This window comes from Aegilops tauschii, chromosome 2, assembly GCF_002575655.3.
Source record: "Aegilops tauschii subsp. strangulata cultivar AL8/78 chromosome 2, Aet v6.0, whole genome shotgun sequence".
NCBI classification, from domain to species: Eukaryota; Viridiplantae; Streptophyta; class Magnoliopsida; order Poales; family Poaceae; genus Aegilops; species Aegilops tauschii.
Genome location: NC_053036.3, coordinates 466967137 through 466981147, shown reverse-complemented (window position 1 = coordinate 466981147; position 14011 = coordinate 466967137). Strand labels below are relative to the sequence as shown.

General features: G+C 52.9%; 1 long non-coding RNA gene across 2 annotated transcripts; it reads left to right on the top strand.

The window, feature by feature from the left end:
- Nucleotides 1–3716: 3716 nt before the first annotated feature.
- Nucleotides 3717–8094, top strand: LOC123497379 (uncharacterized). 2 transcript variants are annotated; one of them, XR_006671078.2, is made up of 8 exons: nucleotides 3717–3921; nucleotides 4019–4124; nucleotides 4814–5101; nucleotides 5176–5666; nucleotides 5893–6132; nucleotides 6228–6320; nucleotides 7249–7324; nucleotides 7507–8094. It is a non-coding gene; the product is annotated as an uncharacterized lncRNA (long non-coding RNA). The 2 variants fall into 2 exon arrangements; XR_006671077.2 differs by having other exon boundaries at nucleotides 4811–5101.
- The last annotated feature ends 5917 nt before the right edge of the window (nucleotides 8095–14011 follow it).

Genomic DNA, 14011 nt, shown 5'->3' with positions numbered 1-14011 from the left:
CAGAGTCGAGGGCAAAACTGGCCACCTGGTTCGTGCCAGGCGTGCTGGCCCACTAGCCCGCGTGCCTGGCACGGGCTGGCCATGCCTGGGCTGCGAGGCCAGGCCCACGTGCCGGCCCGGCCCGGCACGGTTAGGAGGTTGGCCGGGCATGTCTATCTGGAGACCCAAGTACCGGGAAAGATCAGAATGTTCCTATGGAGGCTGTCAAAACAATCAATACCAACAAATGATGTTCGTGCACATAGGCATATGGCAAGTTCGAGCGCATGCAGTTTGTGTGGATCACCTGATTCGTGGAGGCATTCCCTTTTGGAATGTACGATGTCAAGATGCACTTGGGTCCTGGTTGATGAAGAACTGGCACAAGCTATGGCAACAATCACAGAGCCGGACGCAAAACAGTGATGTTTTCTCTTATGAGCTCACTATCACATGCCATGTTTGTGAAGCTGGCAGTCACTCTTTGAGCGATATGGGTGTCACGTAGGAAGGCCATTCACGAGGGTATATTTCAAAGCCCGCGGACTATCCATGGATTCATCAACAGATACATTGAGGAACTGAATATGTTGACAGAACCCACGTGCATAACGAACCATCGAATGAGCTCTTCAAATGCCACTAATCAGAGACAGAAGGCGCCACCGGCGGGATATGCAAAAATACATGTTGATGCTGCTTGTCGCAAGGGAGTTGGAGGTACTGCTGTAGCGGTATGCAGAGATGCAGATGGGCTGTACTTGGGCAGTTCGGTACTAGTAATCGGGGGAGTGGATGATCCGGCAAGTTTGGAGACTATAGCTTGCAGGGAAGCTCTTGCGCTGGCACAAGACCTAAACCTGCACCACCTATTGATCGCTTCAGATTCAAAGGGAGTGGTAAGTGCAATCAACATGGGAGCTAGAGGAGAAAACGGTGCAATCATAAGTGAGATTAATAGCTTAGCATCTTCATTTACGTGTAATTTTTCTTTTGAGGGTCGTGCCGTTAACACAGAGGCACATAGTTTAGCCAAGTTTGCTCTCTCGCTGGGGTTGGGCCGCCATGTTTGGTTAGGCCAGCCCCATGATGTGAGATGTATCCCACTTTCTATGGAGTTTGCTGAATAAAACTTGGTGTTAATGCTCAAAAAAAATCTGGAGACCTCTGTACCGAGTGCAGAGGTGCTGCACCATCGTCACATGGCCACAAGTTCAGCATGCTCATTTTGTTCAGCGGAAGATAGTTGGAAGCATCCAGAAATAAGAGATGAATGTTCCTACAAGCTCTCTCAGAGCTCAGGCACTCTCGGCCGTCGGGTCGGTTCGCTTGATGGAATTCCGGCCGTCGGATCGAGCCGCTGGATGACCTCGGCCGTCGGATCTAGGATGAGCACTATAGGAATGAATAGTTACTCCCGTTTCGTGCCACCACGCGTAAATAGCCTGCCTCGACGGGAGCATTTTCATCATTTCACTCAGGGGGTATAAAAGGGCCGGCTCCCGTGGAGACAACCATAGCCGGCTCCCCACCCACGCGCCTCCTCTCCTCCTTCCCCGCCGCCGCCCGGCCTCCTCCTTCCACCCCTCCGGCCGGCTCCTCTCCCGCTCGCGCCGCCTCCTCCTCCCCACCAGCGCCTCCCTCTCCTCCTTCCCGCCTTCGCCCGGCCTCCTCCTTCCGCCCCTCCGATCTGGCGTCGCCCAAACCCGAACGCCCCGCCCCGGCCCTGGGTCGTGCGCCGCCTCCGTCGCCGGCAGGAGGGGGCCGCGGCGGCCGCCGCGCAGCCCAACGACCAGGAGCTCCCCGGCGAGCAGCCGTTCCCGTACTAGAAGAAGGTGAGGAATCCACATCTGCTCCTGCTCGACCACGTCCATAGTGCCGGCGCTGCTCCTCCTCAAGGTCAAGGTGGGAACCCATCTTTGGTTCAATTTGCTCTTCCCCTTCTCACTGCTCTTCCCCCCCACAGATGGCCATGAGCTTGGTTTCTTCCTCATGCAGGCAGGCTGGGTAGGCTCCTCGTCGGCATCGGCTTCCCCTGCCTGCCACTCCTCTCCTCTGATGGAGTTGACCTTTGCTGGAACGGACAAGTTTGGATGCCCCCCTGCGCCTTTGGTGGTAATGTATCTGACCTAAGATGATGATTTACCTCTAGCATCTTACTCTAATACCGAGTGGTTAACCTGCTTCCTTTCTCCAAATCTACAATTGCACTATTAGAGGTAGCACTGGCTGATATATGTCATTTTCTGTATAACCCCGAAAGACTGAATCAGTGCATACAAATCTTGCTTTGAGCAATAGAAAATCATGATTATGGTCTGTTCTGCATATGTATATAGAGCATGCTACTGATATTTATCACAATAGTTGTACTTATTTCTTTCACTTAATTTTCTTGCCTTGCTAAATTTATGAATTCTGACAAAACTCTCATTGAATGAACGCTCCTTTCGAATGTTCTGCTGTTATTTTCCTGATCCAGCAACATCTCGTTATGTTATGCATATAAACTACATGGTTTCTACAGAAATGCCAAGAAAGAATTTGACACGAATTCTGATTTTAAAGGCAGGGCTCAGCAAGCAGTAGTTCAACTGCAGTTGTTTTTTCAATCCTTGCTGTTTGCTCAATTTATGACTTATGACATGACTTGTCCTGACTACCAAACAATAACTGAATTGTAGAGAGGGGAAGATAGATACCTGGCTGCCTGGAAAAGTATTTTTCAAATTAACCAGAATGAGTTTGACTTGGTGTACAAATGCCTTAATGTGGAACTTCAAGAAAAGGTATTACTACTGTTCCCTGTTTGCCTACCAACAAATATTTGGGGAGAACTCCTGAATTTTTCACATACCACTGGAAGCTAAATTATTCTGGTGGTATGAACTAAGCTGTGGTTTCCCTAGAAAAATAAGCATTTTGTTTTTGTTGCAGTGTGCATTGTGTTTACTTGTGCTGGAACGTTATGTTCAATTACTACTGATAAATATACTGTTAGAACATGTTTTGAAGTGGAATTTCAAAATTTGGCAGTAATGCAATGGGGGTCTGGCTGTGTCTTTCGAAAGTGTTGTCGATAACGAGAGGCTTTTACGACAATGGAGGCAGTGACAAGCACTGATAGATATACTGTTAGAACAAGATACATGATTTTGAGTGGCTAATTTGGCAGTAATGCAATGGGGGTCTGGCTGTGTCTTTCGAGTGCGGTGTCGGTAATGAGAGGCCTCTATGACAAAGGAGGCAGTGACAAGCACATATATGCTCTAGCTTTGAGGCACTGAATTGTGTATCTGAACCTACATTAGAGCTTCACATGTGTATGTTCTGAACCTACATTAGAGCTTCACATATCATTATATCGTGAGTCACCAAAAAAATTGCATTGCAAACTTTACGCTTTTCTTTTGACCGTATGACATCTTAATCCTTTTAGGTTGGCATCAAACTTTATGAGTGGCTTTTTGTTATTATGTTGAGCCATGCTTTAATTTCTATTAATTGGTCAATTTTTGATGTCATATTTTCTTTAGATGCATCACTTGCAGTCATCCTTTGATTTCTATTAATTGGTCAATATTTATTCTGGAGTCTACCATGGATTTAAATGCAACTCAGAGATTTAAAGATGTCTTCTTTGGCTGGCATGATTGTTTACCTTTTCCTCACTAGAAGTAATTAACATTACATGATCTGTGCAGAATATGTCTCACCACTTTAGTAGGCAGGTTTATAACAGGAAATAATAGTAGCACTGTTTTAACAAGTGGTTCCTTTGTATGATGCGGGGCGAGGGCGACGAGGGCAGCGCCGGGTTTGACGCCGGACGGGGCGGCGGGGGATGAGGGCGGCACTGTGTTTGACGCCGGGCTTAAGTACCTCGAGGCCGTCAATGGCAACGTGCTTGTGTATCCCAGTTTCATCGCCTATCCTTTCACGGTTAGTGCCTCCCGCTATTTTCACCCGATTTGAGACTTCTTTTGCTTGGATTTTGCAACGGTTGTTTGTACTGACAGAAGAATCACATGACGGGCAGATTTCGCTAGACACGTTCTCTGGCGGGTAGCTGCACACAACCACAGGAGGAGGTGGTGTTGTGGAAGAATACGGCCTGGGCAAAGCCATACTCTTGCATTCAACTGGTAAGATGCTCCCTTCTCTCCCAATCCTTTTGTCGATTATTAAGTTCAAATTTCCATTGTTGTAATTTAAAAGCCTCTGAATCTGACGAGCAATGCTAGGAAAGTGAGTCAATAACCTACTACAGCTAAAAGAACAGAAAAAAATTGTTCGGGGTAAGTGGTTTGATTGCTTGCTTGTGTAAAAAACATGCGGATGCATATGACTGTTGCCTTTCCTGTGTGCTTGCAGCTGCTGGTAGTAGTAGTGTAGCCAAGTAGTGGAGATGGTTTAAGCAACTGCTCCACACTCCACAAAAATATCTCTTTGGCAACCATCTCTCTCTCTCCAGTGTGTGTGTGTGTGTGTAGATAGTTTCCACAGACCGTTTATATTATTTACTTTGGATAGTTAGTATGTTTAATATTTAGCCAGATCTATCTCTTCCTCGTCATGAGACTAGGAAAGAAAATCAGGTAGAAAGTTGGAGCATGGCTGGACTGCACATGGTGCTGCTACATACTAAACTTACATGTGTTTCCTTCTTCTTTGTGTGACTGTATTTTTAGTTATCAGTATCAGCTAGAGAATATGCATATAGTAGGAAAGAGGGGATCATAGGAGAGGATCATTATTCATTTGCCTCCCAAAGAACATCACATTCTATTAATTCAGTGTCTTTTTTGTGTATTTGGATGCCTAATTTCAGCAGAAGTTGATACCCAGCTTCTTCAGACAAGTACTTGACTGTTCTTTTAGTTCTTCCCACACTCAAGTACAGTCTGAACAAGTAACCGCCTATGCCGTGGCCATCCACCGCGTGGAGGACCTCTTGGGCACTTCCGTCGCATTGTGGGTTGAGCTTTTGCAGACCGCCGCCTGCTGGATGCTTCTTCCCTTTATCCTTGGTGTGCAAGACATGTTATTTCTAAAAGTGATGCCCACTGATGTGTTTGATACTTCGACTTTGACATGATCTCCCCCTTTTAACCAGTTTAAGGTATTCTAGTGATCTTATCATGTTACCTTTCTTATATGATTCATATCCTTGTGTTCATAAGTGTTCTTATACAGGTATCGAAGAAACTTTATCTTGAGCAAAGAGAGCTTTCTTCCTTATTAGGTCGCTTTAGAGGGTAAGTAAGCTATTCAGGATGGCTCGTTGGTTCCAAGGTTCTATGGTTCATACCTACTGTCTGTAGGAAGGAGATTTTTTTGTTTGATGAAGGTTCTTTATTTACTAGAATAGCAGGGTATTTTAACTTGTAATTCTATGTTATTTGATTAGATAATGGTACTCAGACGAAAGAAATAATTTGTTTAACACCAGAGATGTGTGTGTGTGTGTGTGTGTGTGTGCGCGTGTGTGTGTTCTGATCCATTTTCTACACCTTGAGATACAGATCAGCATGCGTGTGTGCTGCGCTTTGGGGGGGGACAACAAAGGAGGTCGCCTTGAAACTATGAAAGAGCAAGGGAGGCCGGAAGAGTGCATCACTACACTGCTGCTGCCCTATTTCTCCTTACTGCTGCCGACTCGCCTTCGTGCGGCGCTATTTCCATAGGTATAAGAGTTTCAGTAGTTTCAGCTCCTGCAAGTCATCATTTTGGTAATGTGAGAGAGTCAAGAGAAAATTGAAGCATCAAATTAATAATGAAGTGTTTTTTATGATAACTACAACCTTTGTGGTGTTGACTGCCATGTGACGCCGCAGTTTCAGTAGTTTCAGTAGTTCCAATATTAACTTTGCGTACTTCCTTTGTGGTGCTGACTGTCATGTGCCACCGCAGTTGACAATCAGCAGGAAGAGGAGGAAGGAGATACATAGATGAATGAGGAAGAGGAGATCTCGGCCAGTGCACCGCATCTTCCATAGGCTTTTGTGGTAGGAGGATTATATCCCCAACATCCTCCTCCAAGCCTGCAACTACTGCCTTACAGTTTTTACTTTCACGCTTACTACTCAAGTAATAACCACATTATGAAATGGGCGATAATCAGCGACCCTATTTACATCAATGATGATGAAGGTATGGGTGTATATGTGTATATAGAGTACCAGCGTCGTTGTCTCTAATTCCTCTTAATGATGTTGTATTCGACACTGATTGTCTCAAATATTCAGGTAGCCGCCGCTATAAACGCCAACGTGCCAAAAAGACAAGGGTTAGAGCTCTGTGTAGCGAACCATGTCTTTGTGAGAGGACCTTAACAAGAGGTAGCATGCTGGCCTTATGCCATCGTTCGATAGATTTTTCTTTGCATGTTAAATGAACTCTTGCGCCATTGTTCAATAGATTGTTCTTTGCATATTAAACTGAACTCTTACACCATTGCTATCGATATTCTTTTGTGGGTTAGCTGATGCCTTGCAGCGACTGACTTGCTTAGGTGCTACTAATGTTTTTTTGCTTTTGTATACATAGATAGTTATTTCCTCCAGGGAAAATTTTGAACTTGCCGTCACCATGGATCTATGGCCATCTACTTTAGCTGTTATGTGATGATCTGATTTACTTGGCATATTATGAGTTGATGATTTAGATCTGGAAGGAAATGTAACTTTGACATTGTATATTGCAAACTTTATCCTAATAAATATTTATAATCAGGTCTGATCGATTGAGACATGCTTCTAAGACAAGTACAGTAGTAGTTACATTAGCAATATGAATTTATCTTTGACTTGAAACTCTGGATCTTTTCTAAAGATGAATCGAAGGTATTGCAATTTATCTCTGCCTTTTTTCAACGGATGCATGTCCATCCCCTGTTTATCAATTGTGTGTTTCCTTACTTAATCAAGAAACATCTTAATTTCATGGCGGGTTTGTTGAAGAATATTTGAAAATATAAATGCTTCCTTCTTTTGAATAATCTGGTTCCCTTTTGCTAGATCAAGAAACATCTTAATTTCTTAGTCGCTGTTCTCCCTGTCGAGCTTGGCCCTTGCCATCGCTGGGAGCAGACTGGGCTCAAACTTGAATTGCTCTGTTTCGGGATTTAAACCTTCTTTAGTTAGGAAATCACAAATATCTTGCACACATAGAAAGAAACTTGGATGTTCTTGATCACACAAAGGTGTTTTTTTACATGTAGGTGCCTTCTTTTAATCTATGCATTACCCAGGTTTCTGTGCTGTGCAGTTTGGCCCATGAGCTTGCGGATACGTGCTTTCTTGACCTTGCGACACACCGTCCTCTTCCACCGGCCGCCTAACAGGTCCGTCCTTCTTCTTACTCTAGCAGCAGAAACTAAAGCAGCTAGGATTCACCACCGTATTGCCCATTATCTTTATTTTTTCTGCCCCTCTTCCACCAATAATTAACTTGCAATAATGTAGTTCCAATCTTTGTTTTGTATAGTGTTTCGTAATCCTGGTTTGCTTCAATTGATTGATTCAGGTAGATCATGGAGGCTGGTTCTCACATTTCTGTTTGGGGAATTCTTCAATTGAGAAATTGAAATGACTGCTGGTTAGGTAATTAGTTCACTGAAAGGAGTGTCATACCTCATCTCTTCATGCAAATATAGTACATCAAATTGTCTATTTGTTTTGTGTGCTCCTTGGAGATGTTAACTGAACTTCAAAATAAATCAGTTGTGTCGGGTGGTAGGTGCGACATATGCCAACGGGTGGCTTATCATGGTGGGTGTCAGTAAGACGTCGCCGGTGCCTGGAAACGGGATGAGGCGAAGACATGCACGCCGGCGAATCTTACCCAGGTTCGGGGCTCTCCGAGGAGATAACACCCCTAGTCCTGCTCTGCGGGGTCTCCGCATGATCACTAGATTGGAAAGAGTAGCTACAAATGCTCCTAGAGCTGTCGGGTTCAAGGGAGAAGAAGAGCAAGGCTAGCTCTTGCTTCCCTCTCTCTATGTTGTGTGTGTAACTCTAAGAAGCCAACCCTTTGCATGGGTGCCCCGGGGGGGTTTAAATAGGCCTACCTCCCGGGGGTACAATTGTAATCCGGCTGGGCGCGGGTCCCAGTCGTCAGTGTCTGCGCTCGCCGGCTTCTCCGCCGGCTGTTGGGGCCCGCCGACTGGTGGGTCCCGCCGGCTGCCGGCCTCTTGGTCGACAGGCCGGCCCCACTGCCTAGGGGTCTTGTCGGCGGCTGCTTACTGTAGCCTCGTCCCTGATGACGAGGGCTTCGTCGAGGTAAGCGTGGCTACAGTGTGCCGCCTCGAGGGCTCTCACTGTAGCCTTACCTCGTCTTGTCTCCTTAATGTGGCACATGCTTCGAGGGAGGGGGTAGCCGGCTTCTGGGGGCCGGCTACGCCTTTGGCCGACTGGGGGAGGCCGGGCCGCCTTCGCGCCTCTCTCTGGCTAAAGGGGCCCGCCACCCGTGGGCCGTACTGGCGTCTGTCGTGGGTGACGTTGAGGCCAGCATGGCTACAGTGCCGAGCCGGAAGGGAGATGGCCGCCCCGTACGGCGTCCTGTGGCCATGCCTGCCTCGGGCTTCGGGGGTAGTGGGCCGCACTGTGGCCACACCCCGTCTTGTCATCGTTATGTGGATGTAGTTTTGGTGGGTGCGGTCTTGGCCGGCTTCTTGGAGTCGGCGCCCTTCTTGGCCGGCTCTGGGGAGTCGGCGTTCTTCATGGCCGGCTCTGGGGAGTCGGCATCCTCTATGGCCGGCTTCCTGGAGTCGGCCATCCCGTGGTTATCTTGGGGGGAGGTTGCTGAGGCTGGGTCGCCTTCTGAGAGTCGGTTTCAGAGGTCGCCGACCGGGGAAGGCGGCCCAATGCTTGAATGCTTGAAGGCTCAAATGGCCTGATAATTTTTGAAGAGCCAGGGGCAGTCGGTTAGGCTACCCGTGGCCATTTACTCCGACAGTAGTCCCCGAAGCTGATTGGGCTTCGAGGTTGGGCAGGAGTCGAGAAGCTCGATCAGCTTCCTATCTTGACAAGCCGGCAGCTGGGAGCCGGCTTTGGTTGGGCGCGCCGTCTTGGCCAAAAAATTTGGAGTCGGAGGGCGGGAGCTCACCAGCGCGTGCACCGGTCCGCGGGCCGGCCACTTGCCGCCTGCGAACCACGTGGCCTCTCTTGGCTAAAAAGCCTGCCAGCCCACGTGCGCGACGGGACGTCGCCGCAGGGCGGGGGCCCGCCACGCCCACGCCCGGGCCCAGGCGTAGATTCTCTGCGGCCCGAAGCCGCCCGCACGTCTCCCTGCGGCGGTTTCGGCATGCTTTTAGGGCGTAATAATCGCGAGGCGTGGGGGGAGTGGGTGCAGTTAATCCCACGTCTCACCCCACGTCCGGCCTCCCCGGCTTCACCTTGCGAAGCTATAAGTAGGGGGAGGGGGAGGGCGGCAGGCCTCGCACGCTCCTCCTCCTTCCACCATCTTCTTCCTCCTGCCCTTTCTTGCAACAGCGCCTCGCCGCCGCGCTCTTCCACCACTCGCTCCTCCGCCGCCGCGCTCGTTCTCGCCAGCCCCACGCCACGATGCAGTATGGCGGGGATTGGGACGGTTCCAACGTCCACGAGGATCATGTCGAATTCCTCCGCAAGACATGGCGGCTGCCCGGCGCGGACAAGGTGGAGGTCCGTCTCGCGCCGGCGAAGGAGATTACGCCGGAGCCGCGGGAGGGCGAGCGGGTAGTCTTCCGCTCGCATTTCTTGCGCGACATCGGCCTGCCCGTGAGCGCCTTCTTCCGCTCTTGGCTCGAGTTCTACCAACTCCAGCCGCACCACCTCCCCCCAAACACAGTGGTGCTGCTGTCCGCCTTCGTCACCTTGTGCGAAGGCTACCTCGGCGTCCTCCCCACCCTCGAGCTCTGGGGGGAGTTCTTCCAGTCCAAGCTGGGCACGCGCATGCAAGGCGTGCCGGCTTAGAGTGGCGCCTTCATCGCGATGCGGAGGGTGGCTGCCGACAACCCCTTCCCCGTCATCACGCTGATCCAGTCGGTGAAGCTATGGCAAAAGTCATACTTCTACGTGAGGAACGTCGCCCCGCAGGGCGACTACGTCAATCTGCCGGCTTACGTAGCCGGCCCACCGGCGGGCAGGCGGCCCCAGTGGTCCTACCGGGCCGTGACGCTGACGCCGGCTGGAAACGCAGCCGTCGCCCGAGTGCGAGCGATGATCCAGTCGGAGGGCTTGTCGGGGCCCGACCCGCTGGCCGCCTTCGTCACGCGCCGGGTACTCCCGCTCCAGAGCCGCCCTCATCTGATCTGTCAGATGAGCGGCCAGCTTGATCCGAGCCGGATGTGTACCAAGGACATGCCGCACGACGAGGTGGCATATATGGTGAACTACCTTGCGAACTGCAAACTCTCCGCAGAGTGGCAGTTCGGCAAGGAGCCATATTGCCGAACCAATCCGCCGCCTACGGTATGTTCTCCTTGTCTCTTCTTCTTCTCTCAGTTTTGTCGCCGAGTTCCTTTTGGCCGACTCTGACTAGTCGGCTTGCCTCGACAGAGCCCTCTTCTTCGGCCTGCAGCCGGGTCGGACGCGGAGCGCCGATTCGTCCCGGACCGGACGGAGCACGATCTGGAGGACCCCGACTTGGGGGCGGCTGCTATGGACAACAACACCGAGCCGGGCGGTGGCCAAGCCGGTGGCGAAGCAGGCAGCTCCGGGCTTGGAGTCAGCTTCGACGACTGGCCGGACGATGACGAGACCGAAGTCGTCCCGCGCCGTCAGCCGGCGTCTGGCCGCGGCGCGGGTTCCTCCGCTGCGCCGCCTGCTCGGGGCGGCGGGCAAAAGCGTCGTGCCGCGCAGGGTTTGTTCGGCAGTCGGTCGAAGAAACCCCGAGGCGGGGCAGCGGCGACTAGGCGGCCGCGAAGGCGGCTCGCTTCCGCAAGGCGGTGAAGCAACCGCAGACGGTGTCGGCGTAAGTTCAAACTCTTTCGTGTACTTTTTTTCTTTTCTCTGGTGGCTCCTGAATCCTTGTCTTTTTCTCCAAACAACCAGAGCTCCATTGTCGCTCGAGCGGGCGGCTGCCGCCTCCGTCGTTGAGTCATCGAGGGGATCTGGGAGCACCACTCGCCGCGTGGACCCCCGTGCCGATCTTCTGGCGGCGACGGAGCGAAACGCGCGGGAGGTGCGGGAGAAGCGGGAGGCGCGGGAGGCGGAGGCGGCGAAGGCGGCCGCCGCCAAGGCGGCGCAGGAGGAGGAGGCGGCGAAGGCGCGCGCTGACGCCGCAGCCAAGGCCCAAGCAGAGGCTGCAGCTGCGGCGACGGCGGAGGGGGCCTTGTTGGTCACCCCACTGCGCGTCACAGCGCCTGGGGCCCCGAAGCCCCGGAGCCCCCGCCAGAAGAAGCCGGCGGTGACCAGCCGGGGCTGGAGAGGGATGACGACGTCGTCATCTTGGAGAGGGCGCCGGTGCCGACCCCGCCGACTGGGGCGGCTCAAGGCGGCCGGCCTGATCTGCCGCCTGCGCAGTCGGCGGGGGGCAAGCCGGCCGCGAGGACTGAGCTGGCGGTCCGGATGCCGCCGAGCCGGCGCGCGGGGAAGGCAGCGTCAGAGCCACAGAAGGCTGCGTCGGAGCCGCAGCCGGCCGCGGGCTCCAGCTCGTCAGCCCAGGATGTGGAGGTGGCCAGCGCTACCTCGGGGTGGACGCCGGGCGGAGGGACGACCGTGATGAACGTGGCCGCGCAGGACGTCCGGACCCGGCTCCAGGCCCAGGCTACGGCGCTGAGGCAATACACCGACGAATTCCTTGCGACGCGGGCGGCCATCCGGGTTAGTCTTCTTATCTTGCTTCTTCTTGATCTTGGTTTCTTCCATGGGGGCGCGTCAGTGCACCCACTGGGTGTAGTCCCCGAGTTCCGAGTCGGTTGCTGAGCAGGCGGCTTGGAACTTCTTAGTGGATTTGGCTTTGCTATTCTTGTTCTTACTTCGATCTTCTGCCTATCTTGCAGGACTACCACAATCTTCGTGCGGTCGCCTTCAACTCCCAGGCTCGGGAGCTGACCCAGAAGACCGCCGATCTAACTGAGAGTCGGGGTAAGTGCTTTGTTCTTTATCTCATGTGGGGGCGCGTCAGCGCACCCACTAGGTGTAGTCCCCGAGATTCGGGCCGACTGCTGAGCAGTCGGGTCGGATCTTCCTTGACGACTTCCTCTTATTGTTTTTTCTTTTTCTGCCGTCCCTGCAGCGGCCAACGCCGGTCTGAGGGCACAGCTGGGAGAGTCTCAGACGGCCCTTCGTGCCAAGGAGGCCGAGTTTGCCGCCTTGGTGCAGGAACGTGACCGCCTAGCCAAGAGGTTGGCCGACCAGGAGGAGGGACACAAGGCGGCTCTGAAGGCGGTGCAGGACCGCGAAGCCGCCCTCTAGGCCGAGTACGAGACAGAAGTGGCTGGCTGGGCTGAAGCAAAGCAGACTCTGATCAATGGCTATGGCCAGATCGAAGATCTGGTTGACGGTAAGCCGCCTACTTCTTCGTCCTTTCTTGCCGTCTGCCGCTTTTGGCTCGTTTTCTGACTTGGTGTTTTCTTTTCTTTCTCTTTCTTTCTTGCGCAGAGTACTTCCCTGGCTACTCTACCGCCGCCAACCAGATCATCGAAGCCCGCCGCCAAGCACGAAGGCAGGCTGGCGTCGAGATTGCACCAAACGCTGGCCGTTCGCTGGAGAAGCAGCTCTTGGCGATCCAGGCCCGTCTCCAGCCGGCTCACCGACTGCTCCGCCGGCTTCAGCGTGCCGGGGCGCAAGTATTGGCCGCCCTCTGGCCCGGCGAAGTGGTTCTCCGCACCCCCAGTCAGACTGCCGACTGGCTGGTGGTGGCGGTCGGTCGCTTCGAAGCCTGGAAGGCCTCGGCGGCTCGGTCCGGCGCCAGGCGGGCGCTGGAGTTCGTCAAGGCCTGGTATCCCGGCCTGAGTCTGGACCAGCTGGCTACCTGGCGGCAGCAGGCCGACACGGAGCTGGAGCCGGCGCGGCCGGCTATCATATGGCGGGCTTCGGCGATCGCCGACTACACCGACACCAGCGTCTTCGCCCCTGAGGTAGATGACAACGGTGTCGCCCAGCCGAAGGAGTGGTTCGGGCTGAACCCGGCAGACGGTGAAGACTCGGCGGAGGAGATCGACTCCAGCGACGAGGGCGAAGAGGAGGAGGAGGAGGGTGAAGACGCCGAGCCGGATGGTGGAGCGGCCGACCAGTCTCAGCCTGACCGCGCCTCCAGCACCACGTCACGCGCGGGTGCGTCGCCTGCCACCGGTGGTGACCAAGACGAGACCCGCCAGCCGGCCACTCCTTCAGCCGGCGACGCCATCTCCACCGACCAGCCTGGCTCCCGCACCGCGCCTTAGTCTAGTCTGCTATCTTTTGTTTTCCTGTCTTGTCACTTTTGGAACAATATTCTGTTAAGTCTGCACAATTCCACCCACTGGGGGTGTATTCGAACTATGTCGATTGCCGGCCTGTTGGGGGCTTTATATGTATATATGACTTATGCATGCGTTTGGCTTTTCCTCGTTCTTTGCTTTTCATCCTTCTGCTGTTTCCTTTGCCGCCCTCCCTTGGTTGCCGCCTCCCCAGTCAGACAGTTGCTCTGCAATCTGTGGCTGGATGAGTGCTTGGCCAATTGGGAGGGCAAGTACTCTAGCTTTGTTGGATTAGAGCTAAGTGTTTAGGAAGCCGGCCAGCCGGCTGTTCTGACAGCCGGCAAGCGTGGTTGGAGGCCGTCTTTTTGCTATATAAGTTCGTTAGTCCTTAGCCGTTTTTCGTGTGGGCATCCTTTCTGCCTTGTCTCTTGCTAGTCGGACAGTCGGTTCTTTGAGCTGCGACTTTCAACAAGGGAGGACTCGGGAGCTGGCACACTACTTGTCTGACTTCAGGTAGAACTTTTAATATAGCTCAAGGCGGCCAGTCCCCGGGCCGACTAGTCGAACCCGGTGCCAGACAAGAAATCAAATGTAATAATACATTCATGGATATGACACTCGTCATTCATAGATAAATAAAGGCAG